Source organism: Sorghum bicolor, chromosome 1 (genome assembly GCF_000003195.3).
Source record: "Sorghum bicolor cultivar BTx623 chromosome 1, Sorghum_bicolor_NCBIv3, whole genome shotgun sequence".
NCBI classification, from domain to species: Eukaryota; Viridiplantae; Streptophyta; class Magnoliopsida; order Poales; family Poaceae; genus Sorghum; species Sorghum bicolor.
The window spans coordinates 50,315,799-50,333,960 of record NC_012870.2 but is presented as its reverse complement, the minus strand read 5'-3'; the positions used below and the strand labels follow the sequence as shown (position 1 = coordinate 50,333,960).

The following is an 18,162-nucleotide window of genomic DNA, read 5'->3' as shown; positions in this document are numbered from 1 at the left end:
ATTTCTTTTACTTCTAGTGCTATCTTCCATCCGTTCCAGTTCATGGATCTTCTTCTTGTTGTAGAACGAGAATTGGTTCATTCCGTACAAAAAGAGAAATGGGAACGAGGTGTTCTGTTCTTTGCTGTGGATTCTAAGAATCGCTATTAGATGCTTCTGCAGATTCTTATGTTTCCATATTAAAGTGTAGTTTTTTTACTTAAATTTAATAATATTAATCTAATATGCCCATTAGTGTTCCAAAAGTACCTTACCAGATTCCCGGAGATGAAGAAGCGACTTGGGTTGACTTATACAATGTTATGTATCGAGAAAGGACACTTTTTTTAGGTCAAGAGATTCGTTGCGAAAGCACCCCACCATATCTAGCTAGCAGGGGGAGGAGGGACCCCCCTTTTCAATGTCATTCAAAGAAAAAATGGGAATCCAAATCCACTTTTAGGGATATAGATGAAGTCTCGCTCAGTAAAGAGAGTTGTAGATTCGTAGAAGAGGATCAGAGTCTTCTTATGCTTTGCTTTCTTGATCTTTCGACTGGATTCCATTGACCAACTTACCAATTTTCATGACTTTCGTCGCCCGCTCATCGTACCTAGCCCAGCTGCTATTGGGCTGAGCCGATAGCAGGACTGGGTACGATGATGGGGCGAGAGAGGGAAAAAAACCTTCGGGATGGATCGGGAAAAGTGACCTCCGGCTCAGGGGATTCAGTGGAACAGGATTGGCCGGGCGGTAGAGTCGTGGAAACACTTGTTGATTCCTATTTTGGACCCTAGCTCCATGGAACAATATGCTACTGCGGAAACATGGAAGAATTGCTCCACATTCCACCCTTTTTTATTTTGACGAAAAAGGCAACGTCGCCCCCTTTCCTATTTAGCTTTGCTTGCTGCCTATTATGAGAATAGGTCCCGGTTCAACTTTACCGAAAAGCAAATATGACAGATAGGGTACGACATATTGCTTATTCCTGATTGATCTAATTGACGACAGTTGACTTGTTGGACCGATTGTGGATTGGAATAGAAGTTTCTTATATACAGATATTCGCCGGTTAAAAAACAGCGTCGATGAAGGCGTGTAGGTGCACTATTACGTGGTAGGGATTGCAATTTTTCTTGCATTTTTGTTTTTTTGATCAAACTCAAAGGGGCACTTCTAGGCCCCTTCCCAGCTACTGGATCACTCCAGTGCTTCGTGTACTACGGACCCTCTGCCATCCATTGCAGCAGAGCCGTTTCATGAGCGGGGGGGCTAAGCGCAGTTCTTTGAATCAAAGGTTTCATGAAATCAAAATCGATTCTTTTTTAGATATCTGGATAGATGGATGGATCTATCTTTCTATTCCGTGAGGGAAAGGTGAAAAGAACCCCAATCGGGGAGTGCAATAGAGAACCTGAGATCCGATGCGAACAATCAGTCGAAGGAGCGGAGCGCGGGCGCACGCACTCTAACGGCGTACCTTTCGCATGATGGGTCAGCGAGGAAATGGGAACAGCGGCTTAAGCCATTAGGTGTAGGCGCTTTCCAGAGGTGGAAGATTTACGTTCTTCCTATTTGACCCGAAACCGATCGAAGATTTTTTGTTGCTGTGGGAATAAGAAAAAGTCCAAATCCCATTGACATAATAACTGGAAGTGGGAGAAGAGGAATTACCCAGGCATATTTGCCTGTTCTTAGTGCATAAACCCTTGTGATCATTTCGCGAACTTTGTGTAACTCTTCCACTTCTAGTAAAAACTTTGGCTCTTTCATTTTCCATTTTTATAGGCATTACGATCGTTGGATTTCAAAGACATGGGCTACTTTTAGTAGATAGAGATGCGCACCTAGAAAAGACGGACTCCAGGTTATGCCCTTCTGACTTCTTCTCTTGTCTGTCCTTAGCCGGCTTTTGTAGCAAATTCTATTTGTTCTTCGCTGCTTTGGGATGTGGCCTGCAAACATGGAATGCCAATGCAATGATCAGAACTTCCTTGCCAAGGGAACGGGAGTTACGAAAGAAGCTTCGGACTCATATTGTTCACGGGTTGAGAGCGGATGCAGTTCTTGAAGAATGAAAAAAAACCGATCTACTTCTTTTTGGTATTTTAGACTAAATTCTTTTGTTCCTCGATGCTCAATAAAACCCTCATTTATTAAGATAGAATCTTCCTCCGGGCTCCCATATTCGCGTTTTATCTTGATTTGGATTTCAAACTTTCTATGACTCGCACTTTTCTCAACTGAAGACCGAGGTGCCAGGTGCAAGCACCCTCTCTCTTTGGTGATATTTGAAGCGCCATTCTGGGAGTGCGCGGTTTCAGGCCCATTTCCCGATGAACGAGGAGCCCAGAGTCTAGTGCCTTCTAGTAGTCGAGTTCTCTCCAAAAGAATGGAAAGGATGTCGGATACAATGTAAGGAAAAGTATCTAGAACTTCTCCCCCGGCCCTACTCCCCAACAACCCCAACTTGTGACGTATAACGATGCTGGTATCAGGCCAGCATTGACCGTTCGAGTTGATGAGCCGAACCCAGACCCATGCCAACTGGACACCCGCGATTTTGTCCGGATTGGAAAAAGGGCTCTTTGCAAGAATGGGTTTTGCAAGTTAATCATTAGAAGCTGTTGAGGAAGATTGAAATAATAGGGAACAGCCCTTTCCCCCTTTTTACGGTCTCCGCTTCCCACTTTTGCCCTTTTCGGACCGCTACCTGGGTTTCCAGTCGTTTCGGCTACTGCCAATATTTTAGGAGGAAATAGCCGTTGTCCCTGGATCCTTCTAGTCGGGGGAACTCCATCCTGAGAATCTTCTGACTCAGAAACCTATACACACTCACTAAGGGCCCCTCCTTACTTATCTACACTTATCTTTTTCCGGTTTCTTGAGAAAACTATACTACTTGAAAAACCAAATTTCAGGAGTTACGAAAGAAGCTTCGGACTCATATTGTTCACGGGTTGAGAGCGGGAGTTGAACTCTAGGAGGTCGAATCTCCCCTTGTTCCTCAGTAGCTCAGTGGTAGAGCCTAAGAGGAGCAGATCTTGTCGGATCCACGTTGAATAAGCTAGATTCGGAACATTAGAAAATACAAGGAGGTCTTTCGAGAAAAAGACAGATCTGTGTATCGGACCTGAAGAGCACTACGAATTAGCGCCAGAGCACAGGGAGCCATCTTATTATCTTTCCCTAAAGAAAAACTATGGCGAATTAACTGATCTTTACATCAGTTGATGAAAGAGCCTCCTCATACTCCCCCCTTCATTCATGGAGTTGGAGGAATCCACAAGAAAAGCCTTTCCCATTCATATGCCTACTTGACGACTTATTCCTGTCCCAGCGAGGAACTACGGCATGTTTCGAGCTAAAATAAAAGCTCTACCACAACATCACGAGAAGTAGTTTCTAGGTTTTTTACAAATAGGCTTGTAAAGTAGCTTGGGTCACGGAAAGGCATTTGTGGTGAGGCGCCTCCAGAAATCTTATTTCGTATTGGAGTACAGCCTATCGTAGGCCCAGCAAAGGCAAGACGGAAAGCAAGCATTAAGTGAAGAAGTAGGATGATTCTCGATGCAAGAGATTGCACTATTTAGGTACTTCACTAGCAGGAACTATTCTTTTGCAAAGAGCTTATTAAACTCCAAACATTATCTTCATTTTATATTGTTATAATAACCCCCATTTTTGCGCAGCAGGGTTATGAAAACCCGCGGGAAGCAACTGGACCAAATTCTATCTCGAACTTCCTATTTTGAAAATAAAAAATGAAAAATAGGAGAAAAATATATGACAGAAAAAAAAATAGGAGAGAAAAAAAACCCGAGAGATGCTAGACCAGGTTCGCACCTTCTGTAAATGACAGATAGGAAGGAGGGCAGGATCAGAGATAGAGATTCTAGCTGTAAGCGGAATGGGTACCAGGGAATGTTGCAGACCGACCTTCGTTGCTGGGCTGGAATAGAAACTGACGTATGGAGGACTTGAAGGAAGATTCCTGTTGGTGGAATTCCAGGCTTTTTTTGATTCGGCTCAGCCTTTCGGGGCATAAGCAGTCTTACTGCCGGTCCCCTTCGGGACGCCTCCATACCGAGAGTGTTACGGCTATCCAAGTCGCCGTTACGGTCACATCAATCCGTTATGGCTCGGACCTCCCCCTTCTCGAAAGATATGTAGAAACATAAAATGGAATAGAAGAGGAGAGCAGCATGTTTCTCCGGTATCTATACTATATATTACAGCAATTGTTCGCCGTTTCCACTGTCATTGTTTCTTCTCCGAGAAAAGAAGTTGACGACCCGTAGGCCTTCCACCTCCACGCGGCATTGCTCCGTCAGGCTCGTCACCCTATACCCGGAAGTCTCTATCGTTTTCTTTGTCTGTTAAGCTTCACAGGGGTACCAGAGGGGATCGCTATGATCGTTACTGTATTCGTATCGAAGAGATGCGACAAAGTGTTTGGATCATTGTGCAATGTCCTAATCAAAGGCCTAGGCCTTTCGTGCGACCGCCGTTCACCGGGGCCCGGTAGAACTCGAGGAGGATCCTCTGGAGACGGGCTTGAAAATAGTCAGTTAGCAAGCGCGTGTTCCATAAAAAAAAGAAACTAGGATTCTTCCGAACTCAACTCCGCGCAGTGCCCCAAATGCCTCTAGAAAGATCCGAAGTAATTCGAGCTGTAATTGTACGTACACATAAAGAATTCAAAGGCGACGACGGTATAATAATACGCTAGAAAACTCTGTTGTTCCGCGTCTTGGACTAACCATCCACCAACCCCTGCTCCCGACCTAGATTCTTCTTGGCTTCACCCATTGGCACCGGAACAAAGAAACTTTAAAATTAGCTGCATAGACTAGTTCCCATATGTCTTCTATGCGTCCATAATATGTTTGTCTGTTCCCATTTGGATCCGTGGCATCCACGCGTACACCACTATTTTGGTTGGTGCTCCTTTTATCTTGGCCAACTGTGTAAAATGTGTTACCATTTATCTCGTACCCTTTGTACGTGAGGACATGCCATCATGGTTGCCTGGCCAACAAATAAAGCTGCTCATCAATGTTTTCATCACCTTGACATTTTTTGCGCAACCAATCGCCAAAAGTTTCCATGTGCTGACGCATTATCCAAGCTTCATTCTTCCCGGGCCACTGGGACCGTAGGAAATCTTTGTGTACCTCAACATATGGTTCCACCAATGAGGAGTTCTGGAGAACTGTGTAGTGTGCTTTATTGAAGTAATCGTCTCCCTACCAATATATGTTTTCTTCCCAAGTGTTCCCTTTCCTCTGAGTCTGCCCTCGTGTCAAGATTCAGGAATGCCAATTGGGTCATGGTCTGGAATAAAGTCAACACAGAACTCTATGACCTCCTCTGTTCCGTAGCCCTTGGCAATGCTTCCTTCTGGCCGGGAACGACTATACACATATTTCTTTAGGACACCCATGAATCTCTCGAAGGGGAACATGTTGTGTAGGAACATAGGACCGAGAATACGAATCTCTTTTATCAGATGAACTAGGAGGTGTGTCATGATATCGAAGAAGGATGGAGGGAACACCAACTCAAAGCTGACGAGACATTGAACGACACCATTTTGCAGAGTAGCTAGTTGCTCTGGATTGATTGCCTTCTGAGAAATTGCATTGAGGAATGCACATAGCTTTACGGTGGCCAGACGTACGTGTGGAGGTAAAATTCCTCTTAAAACCACTGGCAGCAATTGCGTCATTAGAACGTGACAGTCATGGGACTTCAAGTTCAGGAATTTCTTCTCTGGCACATTAATTATTCCCTTGATTTTGGAGGAGAATCCAGATGGGACCTTGATGCTACTAAGACATTCAAACATGCTTTCCTTCTCTTCTTTGCTCAGAGTGTAGCTAGCAGGGCTTAAGTAATGACGTCCATCATCTGTCTTTTCTAGATGCAGGTTGTCTCGTTCTTTCATGCGCTGCAAGTCTTGTCGTGCTTCAAGTGAATCCTTAGACTTCCCGTAGACACCCATGAATCCGAGCAAGTTCACACAAAGATTCTTTGTCAGATGCATCACGTCGGGCGTTGCGGACCTCCAGGACATTCTAGTAAGGTAGCTCCCAAAATATGGATTTCTTCTTCCACATGGGTACGTGTCCCTTAGCATCCTTGGCAATAGGTTCGCTGCCTCGTCCCTTTCCAAATACCACTTTTATATCCTTGACCATTTCGAGTACATCATCCCCGGTTCGATTGAGAGGTTTGGTCCGGTGGTCTGCCTTGCCTTTAAAATGCTTGCCTTTCTTTCGTACTGGGTGGTTCACAGGAAGAAACCGACGGTGGCCAAGGTACACGACCTTTCGATATTTTTTCAAAAATACACAGTCAAGGTCTTCATAACAATGTGTGCATGCATTATATCCCTTGTTTGACTGGCCTGAAAGATTACTCAGAGCTGGCCAATCATTGATTGTTACAAACAGCAATGCTCGCAGGTCAAAGTGCTCTTGTTTGTACTCATCCCACACGCGAACTCCTGGTTTGCTCCATAAAAGTTGAAGTTCCTCAACTAATGGCCTTAGGTAGACATCTATGTCATTGCCAGGTTGCTTCGGTCCTTGGATAAGCACCGACATCATAATAAACTTCTGCTTCATGCATAGCCATGGAGAAAGGTTGTAGATACATAGAGTAACTGGCCAAGTGTTGTGACTACTGCTCTGCTCATCGAAAGGATTCATACCATCTGTACTTAAGGCGAACCACAAGTTTCTAGCATCATCTGCAAAATCTAGGAATTCTCTGTCTATCGCTCTCCACTGGGATCCATCGGCAGGGTGTCTCAGCATATTGTCTATCTTACGGTCTTCTTTATGCCACCGCAACAACTTTGCATTGTCCTTATTTCTGAACAGACGTTTTAATCGTGGTATTATAGGAGCATACCACATAACCTTGGCAGGAATTTTCTTCCTATGACGTTCTTCACCCTCAACATCGCCAGGATCATCTCGTCTAATCTTATACCGTGATGCTTTACATACTGGACATACATCCAAATTCTTGTATTCCTCCCCACGGTAGAGGATGCAGTCATTAGAACATGCGTGTATCTTCTGGATTTCTAATCCCAAAGGGCAGACAACCTGTTTTGCTTCATACGTAGTGGTGGGCAATTCGTTGCCTTTTGGAAGCATCTTTTTTATGATCTTCAATAACTGCCCAAATGCCTTGTCAGATGTACCATTGTTTGCCTTCCATCGCAGTAATTCTAGTGTGGTACCCAGCTTTTTTTGCCCCTCTTCAGCGGTGGGATATAGCGATTTCCTGTGGTCCTCTAGCATGCGCTCGAACTTGGCTTTCTCTTTATCACTTTCACATTCTCTTTGTGCATCACGGATGGCATCACCAAAAGCATCATCGCCCCGATCATCTTCTGCCGCTACCTCTTCTTCATTATCTCCCCCCATTGCAACATCATTGAAGCCACCGTACTGAGCAATAATATTGGCATGGTCCAATTCTTCTTCTTCTTCTTCACCTTCATCCATTATAATCCCGCTTTCTCCATGTTTGGTCCAACAAATATAGTTTGGTACGAAACCAGACTTTAATAAGTGTGAATGAAGAGTTCTTGAGTTAGAATATTCCGTCAAATTCTTGCACACGGCACATGGACAGCACATGAAACCGTCCCTCTTATTTGTCTCAGTCACACTTAAGAAATAGTGCACGCCATTAATGAACTCTTCGGAGCACCGATCGGCATTATACATCCAATTACGTGTTACCATCTGCATTAAATATAACATATATATTATGAAAACCATGCACACATATAGTTTCTCATCTTATTGCACAACATGTCTAAGATACATAGTTGATTAATTCAGGAAAGCTTGGCTACAACAAATACAATCGCAACTAGCACTAAAAAAACCAAAACTAAAATGCACTTAAGCAACATAATTATTTCGCGTCCGATCCCAACTATTAGATAGATCATTCGCTTGATCAAAATCATTGAACTCCTTTCGTCGGCTCACTGCCTCACCACCTTCAGCCTCAACCACCTATGCAAAAGATTTCTTAATGTGTTCAATGTATTCTTCCTCCCAGTACCAACCCGTACATCCGCCGGTACCGTCCCACTGAAATTAAAAGAGAGAATCAAAAGTTTAATTAATATCATTTAAAAAAATATGCACATATATAAGCAAATGTCTGGAAATAACTCACATTACGATCTGGACACTTGTAGAATATACGACCCTTATTTACTCCCTCTTTCGACACTTTGTACTCCATCACAATCTTCTGCCCACACTTGCCACAAGTAATGAGAGGGAGTTCCGGCCGGTATCGCATTTGAACCCGTTGAGAGACCGAAGACCCGGTCACGGTTGCCATCTACTATCCATACTCAATTTTTAAACAATTATAAATTTCACATTTACTAGTAAACATGTATGATTAAAGAAGAACCTAATAATATCCTTTATTTGTCTAGTTACTTCAACAAATCTTCTAAATTATACAATGGACATTATGTAGTAATAAAAATAAATCAAGTGATATTAACAAACCAATTAATTTGAACTATCCTACTTTCTAAGATCATAAAAGATACTATAATTCATTCTTGCAAACTACATTAATACTAGGTCAACCATGAAATATGATATATATATATGGATACTAATTCATATGAATGATTCAAAATAACAAAGTGGATTTGAGCTAAAAATAATGGGAACATCACAAGCCAAAAACAACATGAAAAAGACAAGAAAGACAAAAGTTAGTCACCTCCAAGCACGAAGAAACGATGACGGAGTCGAAGAAGATCAACGATGGGCGTCAGAGATGAAGAACAAATGAAGAACAAGGAAGAAGAAGCTCCAAGAACAACAATGGTGCTCTCGGTTTCAAATGGGCAGAGGGGAGGAGAAGGCAGGCATATAAAACAGAGCTTTAGAACCGGTTGAGGGAAAAAAACGGTGCTAAAGGGTCGCCCTTTAGCACCGGTTTGTGTTTGAAACCGGTGCTAAAGGCTTTGCCTCGGCCCGTGGCACTGGCCGGTGCTAAAGGGGACCCTTTAGCACCGGTTGGTAACACGAACCGGTGCTCAAGGGTCCCTGCCCTGACAGCACCCGTCAGTAGCCGTTGGGTAGGACCCTTTAGCACCGGTTCGTGTTACGAACCGGTGTTAAAGGGGCCTTTAACCCCGGGCCGCAAAAAGGCCGAGGTTTTTGGCCATTTTGGGCATCGACCAATGCCTCATTCTGTAGTAGTGTGAACCGTTTCGGGTATAGTGCGAGCCCCTGTGCTTATGTGTATAGGCTACGCGTCATTGTGCCATTTGGAAGGGGGGTACCTATATCTGCGCGCGAAGGAAACCTTGCGGCCCTAACATGTTAGACGAACTTTTGAAAGGCTTCATAGTGATCCCTGCCGACATCCCTATGAAGGGGGTTAAGAGATTAGCTACCTCGGGCGAAAGGGTAAATCATGACTCATGGGTAAAGATGTACAACCTTTGCAGAGTGTTAAATCTAGTATACTAGTCGTGCCCACGGATACAGGCGGCCCGGAAAACTGACGGAATAGATGGACACTGATGAATATGATTAATGATGATAAATGATGATTTATTATGTTGTTTATATGTGTTATTCTTTATTCTTGTATACATTGATCATGTGGTTGTGAGATTTACTATGCTACCTTGATATTGGCTATCTAAATATAAACATGCTATCTACATATAAAAGCTAAATGCAGTCAAACCAGTGTCAGCTATTTGAGCCTCATGAACCCCTGGTTATACTTGTTGAGTACGATATGTGCTCACTCTTGCAATTTCCCAACATCCCAGGTTATGCTAATGATGATGATTGGAATGAGGACTACCGTTATGAGTATTAGGCTTGGAGTCAACCAGTCAACAGTGTCTCTGTGTGGTGCTTCCATCGAGGGCACTGTTTAATCTTATTATCATTCTTGTATAAGACTATGTGATTTATTATTGTTCTGCTATGTAATAAACACTGCAATGGTACATTTGAGATTTGTCTACTTATGTGTGCGACTGTTTCTGGGGCACATATGAGTCTTTTATGCATCCTATTTTGTTCTTAAAATATGGGTGTGATAGATTGGTATCAGAGCTTTGTTGACTATCGGACGTAAGCCTAGTTAGAAATTGGCCGTCTTAAGGTTTTAAAATTGCTATAAAATCCTTGTTCAATAAACCTTGATATTTTCTCCTATACTATATCCTTTTCATTGCTATTCATCTTCACCTTGATGCTTATTTTAAAGACTTGTTCTCATCCTCACTCCTTGCTTGATATGCTATTAGAAATTTTTCTCACCACCTTCTAGCGTCTTTGAAATAGGAGTTATAGGATCTTTACCCTTAACAAGAAGAGAACGATAGTACCGCAAGTTAAGTCAATGCTTGAAGTGTGAACTTTTGATGCTTGGTTTGGTTGTTATTATGCTTATGCTTGATTTAGATCTTTGTAATGAGTGTAATCATCTAGTGGATTTTCTCTACAATTTCATTTAGTTATAGGCTTAAGGCATAAGGATTAATGAACTAAATAGTTGGGTTTGGTTAAAATTCTGTTTCTATCTTTTGCTGTTTTCTGGAGCAGTCTGTAACAAATCTAGTACATCTCAAATTCTGTTTGTGAAAAGTTCATCATATTTTTCTGGGAACAAGTAGACTTTCATATCTTTCCAATGCCTCAAGAATGACATTATTATCTGTTATGAGCCGTGAGTTATGGCAGTTTAAATTTGAGGTTCTGTGCAGTCTGGAATTCTGGAACAGTTTCGGTTGTGCCCAGTTTTGGTTAATTTAATGATGGAATCTGTTAATATGGTCTAAATGAAAGTTGTAGATAATTTCTTTATCTTTTCAACGGTGTACAGAATGTATCATTTTGAATTCTGGAACTTGAGATATGACTGACTTTCTGGACTGCTAATGTTGGATGTCGTCCAGAAAAATTCAGATTCAACGATCTCTTGTATTTATCATGTTGGATATTACTGAGATATGTTTATATACCTCGGAATGTAGATGGCAGCACGAGGAAGAGGCAGAAGCAGAGGCCGTGGCATGGGTGCCAATGATCCAATTACTGTGGAAGAGCTCATGCAAACTCAGAATGAGATGATGCACGTTTTCATGCAGCACCTACAGCAGCAACCTCCACCACCACCGCCACCTGTTCATGTGAGAGATAAGCGTGGGGAGTTTATGAAGGGAAGACCTCAGGTATTTACACACTCAGCTGATCCTATAGAGGCAGATGATTGGTTACGTGCTGTGGAGAGGCAACTGAACATAGCATAGTGCAATGACTTGGAGAAGGTGTTGTATACTTCTGGACAGCTTCAGGGGGCAGCTCAGATATGGTGGGAGTCATATCAAGCTACTCGTCCCAACAATGCTCCTCCTGTCACATGGCTGGAATTTTGTAGAGACTTCAGAGCTCAGCATATAAATGAGGGAATGATGGAGCTCAAGCAAGAAGAATTCAGATCTCTCAGGATGGGCTCCATGACTGTGGTAGAATATCATGACACATTTGAACAGTTGGCCCGCTATGCTCCAAATGAAGTCAGAGAAGATGCTGATAAGTAGCGCTTGTTCATGAAAGGCCTATACTATGAACTCAGGTTGCAACTGGCAGGAAACTCTTATCCTACCTTCCAAGCTCTGGTGAATCGGGCTATAGTGTTGGACAACATGCGCAAGGGGTAGGATAAGAAGAGAAGGATGCTGGCACAAGGTTCTGGGAGCAACAACCGTCAGCGTTTCAGTTCTCAACAAGGCCATCAACAAAGGTTCCAGGGACTAGTTAGCCAGTTGAACCGCAACCAACAACCTCAGCGTTTCCGGAATCAATCACAAGGTGGGAATCAGCGTCCTCCATTCCAGCAGCGTAATCATAACCAACAGTAGAATGGACAGCAGACACCCCGCTCAGGGAACTCAAATGCCACCTCTATGAAAAGAAGTGCTTCTAAGACTCCTATAAGGTGTTTCCATTGTGGGTAGGAGGGACATATGTCATATGATTGCCTGGAGAAGCTCAACAAGCCGAACAGCAACCAGAAGTCTACTGCTTATGCGGCAATAGTGAATAATGTGGCTACAGAGACAGTTCAGGAGGGACCAGAGATTATGATGGGTACGTTCACCATCAACTCTATCCCTGCTATAGTTTTATTTGATTCTGGAGCTTCGCATACATTCATTTCACAAGCATTTGTTAGAGTTCATAGAATTCTAGTAGTTGCCATGAAAACCTCTATGCTAGTAAATTCACCAGGTCGGACTATACCAGTTTCTTATTGTTGCCCCTCAGCGAGTCTTTCTTTAAGGGGGTAGATTTTCCTATCAGTCCCATGGTTATGAGAACTTCAGGCATAGATGTGATCTTGGGTTTGGATTGGATGAAACAATATGAGATAGATATTAAGTGCAAAGAGAGAGTAGTGGCTCTGACAACACCAAAGGGAGAACGAATCAGTGTTGATGTAACAGTGCAAGCACCACTCACAGCTAAAGTGAACCAACTGAACGATGATGTTGATCCTCAGAGTCTAGTAGTGGATGAGTTTCCGGATGTCTTTCCAGATGAATTGCCAGGTATGCCACCTGACCGAGACATTGAATTTATTATTGAATTACTACCTGGTACTGCACTCATAGCTAAAAGACCATATATAATGGGGGTTAATGAACTAGAAGAACTTAAGAAACAAATTAAGGAATTGCAAGATAAAGGGTTCATTCGTCCTAGTTCATCACCATGGGGTGCACCAGTTATCTCTGTTGATAAGAAGGATGGTAATCAGAGGATGTGTGTTGATTATCGGTCACTTAATGAGGTCACTATCAAGAACAAATATCCCTTGCCTAGGATTGATGACTTGTTTGATCAGCTAAGAGGTGCTTGTGTGTTCTCTAAGATTGATTTGCGTTCTGGTTAACATCAATTGAAGATTCGGAATTCAGATATACCAAAGACAGCTTTCACGACAAGGTATGGGTTGTATGAGTATACAGTTATGTCTTTTGGTTTGACCAATGCACCAGCTTACTTTATGTACATGATGAATAAAGTATTTATGGAGTATCTTGATAAGTTTGTGGTGGTCTTTATTGATGATATTCTGGTATTCTCTAAAACCAAGGAAGAACATGCTGGTTAGTCTTACAGAAACTGAGAGAACATAAGCTATATGCTAAGCGTAGTAAATGTGAGTTTTGGTTGGAAGAAGTTTCTTTTCTTGGTCATATTGTCTCTAATGGTGGTATTGCAGTGGATCCTAGTAAGGTGAAAGATGTGCTGAATTGGAAACCACCTACACATGTAAGTGAAATTCAAAGTTTTTTTGGTTTAGCTGGTTACTATCGTAGATTCATTGAAGGGTTCTCAAAACTTGCAAAGCCTATGACTGCTCTGTTGGAGAAGAATGCTAAGTTTGTATGGTCTAACAAGTGTCAAGCTAGTTTTGAGGAGTTTAAGAAGAGATTGACTACTGCACCTATGTTGGTATTGCCAGATCTGAGTAAGAGTTTCTCTATCTATTGTGATGCTTCTCGTCTGGGTTTGGGTTGTGTTCTTATGCAAGAAGGTAGAGTTGTTGCTTATGCATCTAGACAGTTGAGGAAACATGAACTGAATTATCCTACTCATGATCTAGAGTTAGCAGCTGTGGTCCATGCATTGAAGATTTGGAGACACTATTTGATTGGGCATAAGAGTGACATATATACTGATCATAAGAGTCTAAAGTATATCTTCACCCAGACAGATCTGAACTTGAGGCAACGAAGATGGTTGGAACTGATAAAGGATTATGATTTGGAAGTGCATTATCATCCTAGAAAGGTGAACGTCGTGGCTGATGCACTTACCAGAAAGAAATATGCTAATGAGCTTCGGGCGACACCTGAATCTGAGGAGTTGTGTGCTGAATTTGCATATTTGAACTTGGGAATTGTAGTGAATGCTATGGAAATTGAGGTCACTCCTACTTTAGAGGAAGAGATATTGAAAGGACAATTGGAGGATGAGAAGCTAAAGGAGATAGCACAGAATGTGGTACTAGGCAAAGCACCAGGATTCAGAACAGATGACAATGGTGTACTGTGGTTTGGAAAAAGGATATGTGTTCCTGAAGTGAAGGCTATTCGTGATATGATTCTAAGAGAGGCTCATGAGTCAGCATATTCCATTCATCCTGGTAGTACCAAGATGTATCTAGATCTAAAACTGAAGTATTGGTGGTATGGATTAAAAAGAGATGTAGCTGAGTATGTTGCTTTGTGCGATACTTGTCAGCGAGTGAAAGCTGAACATCAGAGGCCAGCTAGATTGTTGCAACCAATGAAGATTCCAGAATGGAAGTGGGAAGAAGTGGGTATGGATTTTATAGTAGGTTTACCACGTACACAAAGAGGATATGATTCAATATGGGTAATAGTGGATCAATTGACTAAAGTTGCTCACTTCTTGCTAGTCAAAACCACTGATTCAGGAGCTCGACTAGCAGAGTTGTATATGGAGCGGATAGTTTGTTTGCATGGAGTGCCTAAGAAGATTGTATCTGATAGAGGCACTCAGTTTACCTCTACTTTTTGGAAAGCAGTGCATGATTCCTTAGGGACAAAGTTGAATTTTAGTACAGCATATCATCCACAGACAGATGGACAGACTGAGAGGATCAATCAAATACTGGAGGATATGTTAAGAGCTTGTGCTTTGCAGTATGGAACCAGTTGGGATAAGAGTTTGCCATATGCAGAGTTTTCCTACAACAATAGTTATCAGCTAAGTCTTAAAATGGCACCGTTTGAAGCATTATATGGTCGTAAGTGTAGAACACCTTTGTTTTGGAATCAAACTGGGGAGACTCAGGTGTTTGGTATGGATGTGCTTAGAAATGCAGAACAACAAGTGCAGACTATCCGGGATAATCTGAGAGTTGCTCAGTCTCGTCAGAAAAGTTATGCAGATACACGAAGGAGAGAACTAGCTTTCGAGGAAGGTGATTATGTCTATCTGAAAGTGTCACCTATGCGGAGTGTGAAGAGGTTTAATATGAAAGGAAAGCTAGCTCCAAGGTATGTCGGTCCGTTTAAATTTTTGCAAAGGTGTGGAGAAGTAGCGTATCAGTTAGAGTTGCCTGAAAGTTTATCTGGTGTGCATGATGTGTTCCATGTGTCACAACTTAAGAAGTGTTTGCGTATACCTGAGGAGCAAATACCATTGGAAGAGCTTTCTGTTAAAGGTGATCTCACTTATGAAGATTATCCGATCAGAATATTGGAGACAGCTGAGAGAGTCACCAAAAGTCGGGTAATTAGAATGTGCAAAGTGTAGTGGAATCGGTATTCCGAAGTAGAGGCAACTTGGGAAAGAGAGGATGATCTAAGGAAATCGTATTCGTATTTGTTTGAGTAAGCACCGTTCAATCTCAAGGACGAGATTCTTTTAAAGGAGGGTAGAGTTTGTAACACCCAAAAATTTGATTTCAATTAACAGGAATTAAATTGATTTATTTAAGTATTTTTGGTGAGCATTTTGAATCTAGCAAATAAATAATTTTATGGTGATTAAAATTCATCCTAGGATTAGAAACATGGTTATGCATTCATGCTGGAGCATATTTTATGTTTTGCTTGCTTTGCTTTTGGATAGAAATAATTTGTGCACAGAATTCTAGTTGGAAAATGTTTTTGAAAAAGAAAATAAAAATAAAAGGTTAAAGGGGAGAAACCCCTGGGAGCTGGCCGCAAGGCTGCAGCCCAGCTTTTCCTCTCCCCCGCGCTCAGCCCAACCAGCTTCCCCGCAGCCCAGCACCCTTCCCCCTTTTCTCCCCCTCGTTCGGCCTATTCCCTCTCTCGGCCCGTGAGCGGCCCAGTGGCCAGACAGCCGTGCGCCTCTCCCCGTTCGGTGGCTGACAGCCGGGCCCCACGAGTCAGTGTTCATATTTAGGAACGCAATAAGGAATTGATCCGCAAGCGCATGGATATCGGTGAGCACTTCACCCGGGATGTTATCCAGAGTATCGTATTTATATTTTTACCACTAGGAGAAAGAGTGCATCTGACTAACCTGGTCTATTACTACTAACCCTTTAGGCAACAAAGAATGTTTCTCGATGTGAGTGATAAATAGAGAAGACTGCAACCGTAATCTCCTTCTAACCTTGGTAAGGATGATCTACTGTTCTATTGGGGAGGCTAACAGAATCTAGACACCACAAAGGATGTTCAACCCGCACCTATAAACCCTATCCTTCCTGCTAACGAGATATGGTCTGCAAAGGTAAGTCGGAATTGTCACGTTCCTCACTACTACCACGATCTAGCTAGTCAGGGAATATCTATGAGTACCCTAGCCTAAACACCACGTTTACGCCAGCAATGATTACTCTAAACACTACGCGAAGAGATTAAAGTAAACTCATAAATCAAAAGAACAATAAAACAAGAACTTACTAGAATTTAGAAGTCGAAATACTGAAGAATCCTAGGAGCAAGCCTCGGGTTAGGAGAACTTGATCCTATAGGTACAAGCTCGGAGTAGACTCCGAGAGGCCGGGCTTCCTCCGATCTACACCTCCACTCTATCTCTCTCAATCTAGTAGAAACTAGAAGATCTATTTCTACTTACATTGGTTGCTAAGCTTAAAAAGAAATTTTATTTAGAGAAGAGGTTTTCCTTCGAGGGCACCCCTCAACTCTATGATAAACTTCCGTCCCTCCAGGGGCCAGGGGGTCTGCTTATATAGTCCTCCTCCTCTGTGCATTCTTGGTCCAGTAGGCGATGTGGTACTACGTTATCCTTGATCCTTTAGGTCGGTGGAACGTCATGTGCGAAAAGAGTCCTGATTGACATCCAGAGGGGGGCGAGCGCCCAGGTCCTCAGGGCGGGCGCCCTGGGCCTGGCCCCTTTCGGCCTCTGCTTTCTTCCCGTGGCTTCTGGAGTCTTCTAGATGGTAGAAAATTGCGCGGTGCGTTGATATCTCTATGTAATCCCGACATGTGGGCCTTTCTTCCTAATTTCCTGATAACCCCCTGCAGAAACAGATAAACAACAAAACTCGTGGAATTCTGTCAGATCAAACCCTAATTCTAGGTGTTGGTTGCATATTGGTCCTTTCTCTTGTTTATTTGATAATTAAAATTGATACTTAAGAACCGTCAACAAATACCCCCATACTTAGGCTTTTACTCGTCCTCGAGAAAAGGATGGTTAAGAACAATATCTGGGGTAAAACATTCTTTTCATAACTGCAGGGTGTTAAAATCCACCGTGTACTATAGTCAGGGAAGTATATGGTTAAGAGTAAAGATCCTTTCTTCTCAATCCTGTTACTTGGAGTTTTTGTATATTTTTGAAAAGAAAGTTAGCATACCTTTTATCTTCATAGGTTCTCTCAGATCACTCATTATCTTTTACATATCTCACTGAGGTTGTTTTAAATTGCAAAAATTCTCAAGCATACTTACCTTTGTATTTATTGCCTGATCAAAACGGGATCCGAGGAGGGGAATGTCATACTCTTAGATCAAAGAATTTGGAAATTAAAATCTTTGTCAACTCTTGCTGGCATATTGCTTATTAGAGGGACCATGGGCTATCATTTTTCTTTTTTTTTTCTTTTTTTTAAGTGGATACCGAGGTACCCCTAATTCTACTGCCGGACACTTGTCCATTTTTTCTGCGAGGTTGTCGAGCACTTGCTCCTTTTTATTTCCTCGAGATATCTTTATTTTTGCATAGCCCATGCCTCTAATGCAATAATACTTCGGAAGAGTGAATCTTTCTGAATAAATGTCTTTATCTTAGGAGCATGATAAATCTCTCAACAAGGGTCTAACTTATTTTGAACAAACTCAATACAGTAGATAGCTTTTATAATCATAATTAATATTTTCAGTTTTATTAGGCATATAAAACACTGAGGATGGTAGCTAGAATTTTGAAGATTTTGAAATAAATTCTCCAAGCAACAATGATATTAAGAATAAGAAACTCATACTCTACCATCTCACATTCCATACTGTCTTAAGTAACACAGGGTTTTAAAATGATTTTCAATAATTGCATGTTTCAGAAAATATCACAGAGTGAGTTTAATCATGATTAGAAATATTTTAATCTT

General features: G+C 42.1%; 1 long non-coding RNA gene across 1 annotated transcript; it reads right to left on the bottom strand.

Annotated features, from left to right (window-relative positions):
- LOC110435612 lies at positions 699–17,570 on the bottom strand. The gene is made up of 3 exons (XR_002453397.1): positions 17,559–17,570; positions 12,553–12,555; positions 699–818 (listed from the first exon to the last, which is right to left on the bottom strand). It is a non-coding gene; the product is annotated as an uncharacterized LOC110435612 (long non-coding RNA).